The 12826-nt window shown below is 54.1% G+C and overlaps 1 long non-coding RNA gene across 1 annotated transcript; it reads left to right on the top strand.

Moving 5' to 3' along the window:
• Positions 1-36: 36 nt before the first annotated feature.
• On the top strand, positions 37-11705 carry LOC144290275 (uncharacterized). The gene is made up of 3 exons (XR_013358033.1): positions 37-1100; positions 1207-1267; positions 6150-11705. It is a non-coding gene; the product is annotated as an uncharacterized LOC144290275 (long non-coding RNA).
• The last annotated feature ends 1121 nt before the right edge of the window (positions 11706-12826 follow it).

Genomic DNA, 12826 nt, shown 5'->3' with positions numbered 1-12826 from the left:
CCCAGCCGCAAGGTAAACAGATGGCGCTGGCCTCTGCGTTCAAGGCCCCGCCCGGTGTTGCCAAACCTGGACATGAGGGGGAAACTGAGTCATGGGGGAAACTGAGTGTAGAGGTCGGTGGGGCGGGTTATCAGGTGTGATCACCCCCCAGCCCTCTTACAGCCGTATTTATTGCATGACTGCTGTATGCCAAGGATGGGACATAGATGAGTGCGAGGCGATCCCCATGGCGGCTCCCCTCAACTCACATTTGGGAAACAAAATCAAGAGAGGCTAAAGGTTAGGGCCTCCACCCCCCGCTCTGCTTAAGTCAGGCTGACTGGCCCTCCACTCCTTACTCAGCTGCTTCAAAATGGGGCGAATGATGTCCTTCTGTGCCTCAGTTTCCTCCCCTGCACAATGGCGGTAATAAGTACCATTGTTAATGGTTATCATTATTACAGGAAAATGGGGCTCAAGTGAGAGCAGAGACTCTCAGTTTCCCTGCCCAGGTCTAGAGAGTTGCAAGTGGCTCTGGGAGCAGATTTATGGTCTTCTCTCTCCCTGGTTCACTGGCTAGTGAGTGGGGGGTGGGGGCAGCCTGGCTGGGAGCCCAGTCAGTTTCCCAATCTGTGTAGTGGGCTGTGTGGGAGCCCATCCTCAGCAGGGGAGTGCACAAATTAAAGAGCTCCAGCTGGAGGAGATCTGTGGGGGGTGGCCAGGGCTTCTGTTAGTGGAGACTTCGCCATACCTTCCGAGCTCTGCTCCAGCTGCTGTGGGAACAGCTTGTAATAAAAATAAAAATTACTGCTAATCAGGAAAATCGTCCCTCCCAGCCCAGCCTTGCTCCTGAGCTACAAAACACCTCAACTTTCTGGAGTTAACCCTCTCCACCCCACCCTCCAAGTGCTTAAAGACTCTATTGTACAGATCAGGAAACTAAGGCCCAGTAAAGGGAAGTGGCTAGCCTAAGGCCACTGCAAGGGGCATGAGTGAAGTCAGAGTAGGATCATAGCCAGATCCGTTCTCTTGGGAGGCTGCAGAGAAGTCACTGAGGGTTTCCTGGAGGAGGTGGAAAGAAAGCCTGAAGGAAAGAAAGGACTCAGATCAGCAGGGGAAAGGTGAGAACAATTCCAGCAGAATTATGGCTTGGAGGTGGGGAAATTTCAGACACATTTATTTATTCCACAAATACGCATTGAGCACCTACTGTATATCATGTCCTAGGCTGGACTCCTGACATAGGATGAAGAAGCCAGACTGGACTCCTCCCTCCACAGGAGCCCAGGTGGGTGGGGAGGAGGCTGCATAATCATGCAAAGGGACCAGAGCTGTGATGGGGATACACAGGCACCGGTGGGAGCTCCAGTGAGGTGCCTGGCGTAGCCTGGGGTTAGGGTGGAGAATCTGGGTAGGCTTCTCAGAGGAGGAGAGAACATAAACTGTGACCAGGAAGCTGAGGAGGACATGGCCAGGCAAAAAGATGGTGGTAGGTATTCCAGGTAGAGGTACAGAATATGCAAAGGCCCTGAGACAGAAATGAGCCTGGTTTGTTAGAAGGAATGATCTCAGGATGGAGAGATGTTGGGGCTCAGGAGATGCGGTACCAGCAGTGCGGAGTCTGGCTGCCTTCTAGGGCAATAGGGAGCCACAGAGGGTGAGTGAGAAGGCTGGGAGCCTGGCGGGGAGGTTGCGTGGGAGAAGTCAGCCCCAACCTGGGCATTTCTAGTGAAGCCTGTGCCTTGAGAGTGCCCACCTTGCCTGTTGCCTGTGGCGGGCCATGAGCTCACCTCCTGTTTTCCTTGGCATCCACCATACCTGGGGGCCGTTCCCGGCTGGCTCTGGAATTCTTGGGAAAACCACAACTCCAGCAGGGCCTGTGGGCTTGTGTGGACCTCATGCTGCTGAGACAAGGGCGCATGGAAGTCAGGCCCCTGCCACAGGCTGGGCACGAGGCTGGAACTTGGATGCACGTGCCCTTGTTCATGGCCAGGCCATGGGGGAGATGCAAGGAAGGGCATCCAAACAGAGGGAATGACAAAGGCAGAGATCCTGAGGATGTCTCAGTTTGCAAAGCAGACAACAGAGGCCCAGACGAGCATTCTAGTTTCATGCTCCTGCCTCCTGGATCTCACCAACCCTGAAATCCTCTTTCCAGGCAGTGACTCCTCTCGTGCACACTACACCATTCTCACGTTACAGAATAACTTACTCTAGGTGTCTTTCCGGGTCTTTGCAGCTACTGTTCCCCATCACCCCAAGTACCTTCTTCCATCCTTCAAGTCCAGGCTCTATTGCCTCTTCTTCCATGAAGCCCTCTGTGCTCTTCCTGGGCCAGGCTCAGGGGCTGGTGGCTCTCCGGGACCCCTAGCAGAATACTCCTGGCAGAGAAGGTTGGAATGGCCTGACTCCGGGAACTGGGATTGTCTATGTTTTGTTCTCTCACAGCCTGGGGATCCCTCAGTGCAGAGTGAGAAGAGGCTGCTGAGCTGTGAGGGTACCTCCTAGGATTAGCATATCACTTCTAATTCCTTGTCATTAACATAACATCATTACTGTTAATAGGAGTAATACCTGCCTCCACTGTACTTTAGGACAGACTTGGAGGCCACATGGTCTAGGTTCAAATGTTGGCTGGGCACAACCTTGCTGTGTGATTTAGGGCAAGTTGCTTGACCTCTCTGTGCCTCAGTTTCCTCACTTGTAAAATGGAGGTGATCATTGTTGAGACAACTGAATGAGCTAACCTGTGCCGGATGTCTGGCTCCAGTATTAGCCTTGCTATGCAATAGGGAACTTATACACTGTGTCACTTACAACTCAGATTGCCCTTATTCACATTTTCCTTAGAGAGGAGACGAGACAGCTCGAGGTCATACAGCAGGAATTAGAACTGGGGAAGGCGGGAGCTTGAAGGCCTTTAGACTTCCCCCCACCATTGCCCTTGGCCCCGGAATCCAGACAAGAAATGCTGGCCGAGGCCCCTCATTAGCTGTGAAGATCCTGCTGCCCAGGACCTCCTGGCCTGAGCCTCTGGCTGGCGCCCCAGCCAGCTCCCCTTCCCATCACACCAGACCCGGTGGTTCCGGGACCCTGGCCAGGCTGGGGCAGAGGGGCTGGTGCTTGTGTGATGGGGCCCCCGGGCCCTTCCTGGCAGGGGTTTGCTGGGCCAGGAGACATGTGGGCGCCCCCAGCTTACCCAGCCGCCTCTCCTCGTGAATCCAGAGGGAAAGTATGTCGGGAAGGCAGCTGCCCTGCCCTGGGCGGGCCCAGCCACAGGCCCAGGGTCTGGGGAATTCATCAGGGCAGTGAGGGAGGCCACTTGGCCACGGCTGCATCCATAGCTGACAGCCTGACCCAGCCTGCCTCAGACGGCCCCACTGGACCCATCTCTCCAGAAGGATCAAGTAGTTGGGGGTGGGGGAGTGGGTGCCAGGGTGCCACCCAGCACTGGAGTTGGGCACACCTCCCTCTGACTTGCACTGGAAACTTTAAGAAGCCCTGCCTACACTCCCACTTTCCATCTGCCCCAACTCTGTCCCGATTCTGCCCCAGGTTCTCAGAAAGGTGCTGATAAAGAAAGGAGACAACAGTAAATATAGTGGCTACAATTTTATTGAGCAAGTGCCAAGGGTTCAAAATCTTGCCATACCACTTCTATGGGTTTCCCCTCTCTGCTCCCCCTTCCCTGGCCCCAGGAGGCAGGAGCTCACCATCATGAGGGCAGCAGGGCACAGCGACAAAGGTCTTGTTCTCTGGCTTGGGAGCGCTGGGTTGCATATCCCACCCAGCTCTGCTGTGGGGCCTGAGGCAGGTTGCTTAACTTGTCTGTGCCTCAGTGTCTTCTTTTTTCTTTTCTTTTTTGGAGGGAAGGCAGAGCCACTTTCAAAAGTGTATTATAATGTGGATTTTGAATTCTCAAGGTTAGTGAGTATCCTGAAGAGTCACTGCAGGGGGGAAAGAACCTCACGAGGAACCAACTGGAATTGACCAATGTGCCGTTCAGTGGGCACTGATTTTGGAGAATGAAGTTACAATTTTCCAGAGACAACTGTGGCAGGGCAAATGATCACCGTGCTCTTCTCTCCTCTCACGTTTAATGAGGGTTTTGTAGGTAATAGTAAAACAAGCCTGTGTCTGTATTACAGGGAGAGAGACAGCCTGTGCGGCTAACTACACGAGTTTTGTTCTTTTTCTCTTTCTCTGTTTAATGAAGTGAATATTAGAAATGACTAAAGTTTTGTGCACAGGAGCAATAAAAACCCCAGTGAAGTGGGGGCAAGAAGAGTCCCTGCATCTTGGGATCGTCATGAGAACTGAATACATTAGTTGATAAGAAGTGCGCTGAGGCAGTCACTAACGTCCCCACTCTACAGACGGGCAAACCGAGGCTCAGAGAGATAGGTTCCTTCTGTGGCCTCAGTTTGGGCACTGGATGCTCAGAGAGGGCAGTCACACACTCCCCTCCCCCATGAAGGCCATAGGGAGAGTGTCCCCCATCCAGTCTTCTGCAGCTGTTGGGAGGATGGGTGGGTGAGCAACAGCATGGGAACCAGAGCCCTGACCCCAATTCCTCATCCTCCTTCCTCCTACCCCTCTCTGGCCCCCACCCCAGCTCATTAACAGGAGGCCCTTGTTCAAGCCAGTGATGGATGGGGCGGGAGGCAGAGGGCGGGGTGTGTTTACCCACTGGCTGCCTGGCAGGCAGATGCCCAGACCAGGGCATGGGCCAGTGGGGGAGGGAGGGTACTGGGCAAGGAGGAGCCCCAGCCCCAATGTAGGAAGACTGGCACAATTGGGTGCCAAAGAAATGATTGTTGATCAGTGGGATGAGATGAAACAATTTCCCCACCATACAGACCCCTTGCCTCATAGCCAACAGGGAAGAGGTGGTCTTGGCTTCTCAGCCCCAAGGTGGGTGGCCTCAAAGGTGGACAAGTGCATGCAGTGGCACGGAATGCTTGCTGTCCAGAAGTAGGAGCTGGCTGGGCCAGAGGAGACGCAGCCCAGGGGGTCAGGGAGACTACTGTGGGGGGAGGTTGGTGCCAAGACCAGGGCAGGTGAATGGACTTTGGCTGTTGAGCGCCTCAGGCAGAGGGCACAGCAAAGGCAAAAGCCCAGAGGCGGGAGGGGTCTGATGCATTGGAGATTCACCGAGGAGGCAGGTGTGGCTGGAGCAGAGGGGTGAGGGAGCAGTGGAGGGGGAGGAGGGCTGGATCACAGAGAGGGGTGCAGTGATGGGTGCCCTGTGCAGGAACAGAGCCATGAGCCATGTTTGGGCTCCTCGGGTGAGTCGGTGGGTGGATGAATGGATGGATGGATGGTTGGGTGGACAAATGGGAAAGATGAGTGGATGGGTGGTTGGATGAGTAGATGGATGGGTGATTGGATGGGTAGGTGGATGATAGATGTTTGTATTGTTGGATGGGTTGCGGATGAGTGGATAGATAGATGGATCATGAATGAATGGTTGGATAGATGCGTAAATGGTGGATAGGTAGATAGATGGAATGGATGGGTGGGTGGATGGATGGACAGCCATGTGGTTGGACAGATGAATGAATGAGTGAGTGGATAGGTGGGTGAATAGGTGGATGGGTGGCTGGCTAGCTAGGCTGAACCCCCTGGGAGCTTCTCTGGCTATGTGGCAACCCCGTTCAGTGATCACTATAAGGAGTCCATGAAAGAATGAAATTGAAGTCCCTACCTGAGACAAATGGAAGTGAACAATTAGGCCTCACTGCAGCCTCTCTGGCTGCCTCCCTGTACCTTTTACCTTTCAGCTTCTCCCATCTCAGGACCTTTGCACAGGCTGTGTCCTCTTCCTGGAGCACTCTTCCTCCTGCTTTTTACCCGGCCAACCCCTACTTAGCCTAACTTAAAGTTTACTCCCTCAGGCCAGACCAGGCTTTCTGACCTGTGTGTCCATATTCCTGCACCACAAAGGGAGATAAAACCCTCCAGGAATGGCCAAACCACAGCAATGGTCAGGATAGTCTGAGAGGGAGCTATGGGATGATGACAAGTACATGGAACCCTCTGGAAAACGGGTGATGTCACTGTTGCTGTTGGTCCACATGGTGCTGGGGGGAGGGTGCCACTGGAACACCCACCCCATGAGACTTCCTGACTCTGTTTCCCACTGGTTTGAATGACTTACTCTTTTCTAGAGGCATGAACTTCCAAATAATCCAAGAGTCATGAGCCCACAGAACAAGGAGACACAGAACTAAGGAATGACAAAGTCATAGTGTCATGGGTCAGTGGGGACATGGGCCCACAGTATGCTAAAACCACAGGACTGTGGCATCCTAGAGCCGCAGGATCATGGTGTCACAGAGCCACAGACCCAGGGTGATGTGGCTGCCCGTCAGTGGAAGCTCAGAGCTGTAACGGTGGAAGCCACAGGACTCCAGGGAGGCTGAGGCATGGCACGGGGGCATCCCACATCTGAGGTGCCACAGGAGGGAGTCTCCGAGTTGACCCCAACAGAACCACTCTCTTGGCCATACCCTCGGCCGGCCGGCCAGGGAGGCTCCTGGAGGCCATGGGAGCTATGAGGTGCTCTCTTCCCCCAACTCTGGAGCAGCCACGGAGCAAAGGACCACGCCATTTGCTGACGCCCGGAGCCCGCCAACCGCCAAGCACTCACTGAGTCCCTGTGCCAGGGCCAAGTGAGGCTGTCCAGGTGCCTGGAAACAGTGCCAGCCTCCGGCCAGGCGCGCCGGGACGCTGAGTGCTCAGCAGCAAGTGGAAAAAGAATCAACGAGTTACTTCTACATCCATATCCTTCTGGAAGCCAATAGCAACACGGCACAGAGGGGCGGCTAGAGCCTGGCCACATCCCTCTCTGGCCGGGGCAGTAAACCGGGTAGCTGTCCGCCCCCCTTGCTCCCCAGCACCCGTCGCTGGCCACACCAGTACTCCTAGTCCAGCTCAGATTCCACCAGACACATCCGCGTATTAATGAGCTCTCCTGAGACAGCAACTGTTCACCCAGCAGACCCTGCACCTGACCCCCAGAAAAACCAGTCTGTTTTGGAGAGGAGAAGCTGAGGCCCAGAAGGGGAGACTGCTGGCCCAGGATCACGGAGGGCAAGAGCCAAGGCTTGAACCCCACCTTATCAGATGCTAAGCATGAGCTCATCAGCACCTGCCAGGCTGCCTCTCGGGGCCCCAGCCACCTTCCTCCTGAGGCCCCAACAGTTTGCTTCCAGAGGTGGCACAGCATGGAAGGCAGGAACATACCCTGGCAATTTCTTCCCTTTGCTGAGCTCAGGACATCTTGTTCACAGGCCTGTGATGGGCAGTGAAACGTCATCCTAGTGAGTGCAAACTGGGAGCTGCTGTTGCTGGCGTGGAGAGAGCTTGCCCCCCTCTCATCTTACAGATGGGACAGCAGTGGGCCAGGGAGTGAGGTTTGGACCTTCCTCAGACCCCCAGCACCTTTGGTGAGGATCTTCCCATCATGATGGGAACATGGGCGAGAACAAACATAGCTGACTTTCTGAAATGCCAAATTAGAGGGAGCGGAAGCCCATCTCTGAAGGGCTGCCTTTAGGCATGGCTGGACCCAGAGCCCCAAATGAAGCCTCCAGGATCTGTGTCTCTGTCAGCTGTCTTCTTCCTTTAAAAAAAGAAGGGCAGCCCCAGTGGCACAGAGGTTTAGTGCCGCCTGCGGCCCAGGGCCTGATCCTGGAGACCTGGGATCGAGTCCCATGTCGGGCTCCCTGCATGGAGTCTGCCTGTGTCTCTGCCTCTCTCTCTCTCTCTCTCTCTCTCTGGGTCTCTGTGAATAAATAAATAAATTCTTTAAAAATAAATAAATAAAAAAAGAAAAAGAAGAACCAACAAATTTGTGGTAAAATACGCAGGACATAAAATTTATCATTTCAACAATTTTAAACTGTTCAATTTAGTGTTTTTTATTGTGTTCATGATGCCTTGCAATAATCTCTTCTATCTCAAAACATGTTCATCTCCTCCCAAAAGGAAACCTGGTCCCTATTAGCAGGCACTCTCTGTCCCCTCCCCCAGCCCCTGGCAGCCACTAATCTGTTTTCTGTCTCTACGGATTTGCCTGTTCTAGACATTTCATATAAACAGAGCCATACAACATGTGTCCTTTTGCATCTGGCTTCTCTCACGGAGTGTGTCCTCAAGGTTCATCCACGTTGCAGCTTGTATCAGAGCTTCGTTCCTTTTTATGCCTAAAGAGCATTTTATTTTACGCATGTGCCGCGTTTCGTTTATCTGTTCTCCAGTCGATGGACATCTGGGTTGTTTCTACCTTTTTGCGATTGTGCATAATGAATGCTGTGAGCATCTCTGTGCCAAGTGTTTGAATACCTGTTTTAGTTCTCTCGAGTGCATAACTGGCGAGTGAGATTCCAGAATCATTTAACTCGATGTTTGACTTTCTGAGGAACTGCCGCATCATTTTCCACAGTGGCCACACCACTCGACGCTCCCACCTCAGCAATGCCTGAGGGTCCCGGCTTCTCCACATCTTTGCCAACGATCCTTTTTTAGGTTTGTGATGATGGCCATCCTAGTGGCTGGGAGGTGGTATCTGATTTGCACCTCTCTGCTCAGCTCTCTTCCTGCCCTTTGGGGCGGCCAGGTGGGGCCAGGTTTACGGTTCTCCAGGCCAAGGTCTAGAGGAAACAGAACACCTTTCCCCCCTGATTGGCCCAGGGGAGATCTCCGGGCTGACTCTCACTGGTCCAGCATGGGTCCCATGCCCCTCCCAGAACCAATCACCATGGTCCAGCCTGACCAGCCTCTCTAGGTGTGTGTGTGTGTGTGTGTGTGTGTGTGTTGGGGGGTTGGTGGTGGTGGTGATGGTCAGTCCCTCCTGGATGCCACTCTGAATAGGCAAACAATAGAGACTGGATCCCCTCTCCTCACTCCTGCCTCAGTGGGCTTTCTGGATCACAGGCTGTTAGGCTCAACCTGCTTTAATGGGGGTGATTCTGGTAGTGGGCCAAGCTCCCATCCCCTACCTCCATCTCCAAACACTATGAGAGACCCCTCTTGTTGCCCTCTGCCCTTAGGAAAGGTGGCGGTCCCGGCTCTGACCCAGGCTTCCCTGGAAGGGTGCCACTGGGGGCAGCTCCAGGCCCAGCTCCAAAGCCCTTCCCTACTCTGGTGGCCTCTTGACCTCTCCCGGGTACCAGGCAACCTTGAACATCACAGGAAACGGGCTTTGCCCAGAACGGCTGCTACCGCCAGCCTGTTATTTCCAAATGGCTGGCGGGTAGTGGAGGAGCCCACAGGAGGGGCCTCCTCACCCCATCGCCAGTTCGAAGGCAGCTCAAGTGATGTTCCGCTCCCTTTGCTCCCAGCCCTGCATCAAGCCCCAAAGGGCTGAAATGGAGAAATGCAAAATTGAAGGGAATTTGGAAGATCTGGGCGGTGACCTAGACCCAGGGCTGGGAGGGAGGGAGGCAGGGAGCAAACAGAAACCCAGAGAGGGTCAGACATTCACTCAGGGCCACATAGTAAACAGGAGGCAGACCTGATTCCAAACTCTACCTTTTTTCCCTCTTTTAAAAAAAATTAGCTTTTATTGTAAAAAATACGTAGCATAAAAATTGCCATCTGAATCATTTTTAAATGGCATCAGGTTCACATTGTTGTGCAGCCATCTGCAGAACTCTTTTCATCTTGAAAGGTGAAGCTCTGTCCCCATTAAACGACACCTCTCCACTCCTCCTGTCCCAGCCCCTGTCACCGGTCTGCATCTTCTTCATCCATGCAGTGAACTGCTTCCTCCTAGCAACTGGGATCAGGAAAACTAATTTTTTAAAAAAAGATTTGATTTATTTATTTGAGAGAGCACAAGCAGGAATGGGGGAGGGGCAGAGTGAGAAGCAGACTCCTCGCTGAGCAGGAAGCCTGAGGCAGAACCTGATGCAGAGCTTGATGCAGGGCTCGATCCCAGGACCCTGGGACCGTGACCTGAGCTGAAGGCAGATGGTTAACTCACTGAGCCACCCAGGCGCCCCTGGAAAACCTGATTTTAAACAGCCAACTTGCCCCTTTGCCCTGGATTGGGACCACCGGATGCTCCAAGCTGAATGGTAAACAGTCCGGCATGGAGAAGCTGTCACGGGAATAAAGATGACTCTCAGAGGTAGCTATTTTTCTCCCTATCATAGAGTTGGAAAAACGAAGGCCCAGGGAGGTGACCACCCCTGTCCAGCGAATCTTCCGTCTCATCCCCCCTGCCTGGGAGGCTGTGAGGGCAGAGCCAGCCTTGGCTTGTCTGACATTCAAGTTCCCAGCACCTGGCAGGGGGCTTGGTATACAGGAGGTGCTCCAGGAGAACTTGAGCATGACGTGATTCCACAGCAATGCCCCATTTTCCAGATGAGAAACTGAGTCACCAGGGTAGAGAGGGATTGGGATCCAGCTTAATGCCCTCTTGACCCCTGCCCCTGCTCCTGAATGGGCCTGGCCCTTGGGGAAGTCTCAGGCCTGTGGGCTGGCGGGGGTCCCAGGACCTGTTTTTCCACCCAGCACTGGGGTTGAAGCTGGGAGGGGCTGGGTCTTGGTGCTGGTGATTATTTTTTTAACCTTTGTTGCAGCCAGAGACTCAAAGCTGAAGCCGTCCTGCCCCCACACCCAACCGGGTGGTGGCCAGCGAGGCCACACGGAGGCCTGACCTACTGGACGCCTGGCTGCTGGGCCTCCCCAAACCGCACGGTCACGGGACTGCATCCAACTCCACATCTGGACTTTTTGATTTGGTCCCGGTTTCCAGCTGGAACAAAAGGACCTGGGGTGGGCCCTGCCTGCTTGCACAAAAATTGGGCGTCGGGGGCTTGGCCTGCCCCCTGCCCGCCTCTCCCTGGTGGATCCCGTCCAGGCCCAGACAGCAAAGGCCACTCTTTGCCTGTAAAGCCCATGGTTCCATCTGGAGCCTGGCCAGCCCAGCCCAGGCACATGGGTCCGACCAGACACCACAAGCACACGGCCAAGGTGGGGCTGTTGGTCCCTGACGTCACCTCTCCAAGTCTTCCTGTCTCAGGCAACGACCCCACCATTCACTCAGTGCTGGGCCTGAGACCTGGGTGGCGTCTGAGTCTCCTCCCTGCCCCCCTGTGTCCAGTACATCAGTAGCTCTTGTCTCCTCAGCTTCCAAAATATACAAATCCAACCACTTCTCTCCTGCCATCCAGCCCTGGTCCCTGTCCTCCCGACTCCTGCCTGGACGCTGCCCCAGCCTCCTCCCCGCAGCAGCCACAGGGCATGTCTCAGAATCATAAATCAGATGGTGTTCCCCTCCCTTGCTCACACACCCTTCATGGCTCCCCATTTCTCTCATAATAAAACCCACCTTCTCTCTGTGGCCTGCAAAGTCCCATGTGATCCGGCTTCAGCCCATCCCTCCAGCGTGCGTCCTTCTCCTTCACTCGCTCCGCTCCAGCCACACCAGCCTCGTTCGTGTTCCTCCAGCACCCAAGCTCTTTCCTGCCCCAGGGCCCTGCAAGTCATCTCTTCTGTTTGGGATGCTCAGCCTTCATATTTACATGATGCTTTCCTATCATCCTCCAAATCTCAGCTTAAATGTTAGCACCTCGGGAGACCTACCTCAACCCCTGAGCATAGATACCTCTACCCAACTTTCTTCCAAATACTCTCTAGTCTTTTTTTTTTTAATAATTTTATTTACTTATTCATAGACACACACACACAGAGAGAGAGAGAGAGAGAGAGAGAGAGAGGCAGAGACACAGGCAGAGGGAGAAGCAGGCTCCATGCAGGGAGCCCGATGTGGGACTCGATCCCGGGTCTCCAGGATTACACCCCAGGCCGCAGGCAGCGCCAAACCGCTGCACCACCAGGGCTGCCCTCTCCAGTCTTTGAAATGGTCATCCTGGGGCTGCCCTGGTGGCTCAGCGGTTTAGCGCCACCTTCAGCCCAGGGCATGATCCTAGAGACCCGGGATCGAGTCCCACGTCGGGCTCCCTGCATGGAGCCTGCTTCTCTCTCTGCCTCTCTCTCTCTCTCTCTCTCCTCTCTGTGTATTCTCATGAATAAATAAATAAAATCTTTGAAAAAATGAAATGATCATCTTCGTGTGTTCATATGCAAATACAAACTGTGTTTTATTCCCAGTGAATTCTATCTTGCCTGACACTTAGTGGAGTTGTGTCTTCTTGGGGACCTAGGGGCATGCCAGTCACAATGACAAAGTTTGAGAAACATCTATTCCTCCAAGGCCCCCTGACCTCCCCTCAAAACACCCCAGGATTTATAACCAAGAATTGCTCTTAGTACATGCCAGGATCTTTTGGGTTTGATGAGGGGAAGGGACACACAGGCAGCCATAGGGGGCCAGGAGGAGGGACCTCTAAGCTCCAAATGGAGGAGGGATGAGAATAAGCCAAGTCAGAGGCCACAGAGGGTGCTTGGGGTGATGGGCACCAGAGTGAGCAAAGGCCTGGAGGTGACAGAGAACGAGACAGCGTTCTTAGAACTGGGTATAGTGGGGCCGGGCCCACATGGGGTGAGGGGAGTCGAGATTTTAGCGCAGGATGGGGTGCCAGCACCTGGGAGGACAGCGTCTGGACTCCATCCCAGGGCAATGGGGAGCCATAGGAGAAGGCACATCAGACCCGTACCCCGTTGCCCTGTGCCAGCCCTTGGGGGCTCCCTCCCCAGGCCTCAGCACCCTGTGGGTTCAACACGCTCATGCTTGCAGAGACCATCTCCAGTCAGCTTTACACAAATTCCTATGGAGAACTGTCTCCGACTGGTGAGGCCACCCGCCATCCCCGCCACCACAAGGTTCAGGGAGGTCCAGTAGTCCGCAGGATTCTCCTAGACCCAGATAACA

Source organism: Canis aureus, chromosome 19, assembly GCF_053574225.1.
Source record: "Canis aureus isolate CA01 chromosome 19, VMU_Caureus_v.1.0, whole genome shotgun sequence".
In the NCBI taxonomy this organism is placed as follows: Eukaryota; Metazoa; Chordata; class Mammalia; order Carnivora; family Canidae; genus Canis; species Canis aureus.
This window is presented reverse-complemented; position numbering and strand designations above follow the sequence as displayed.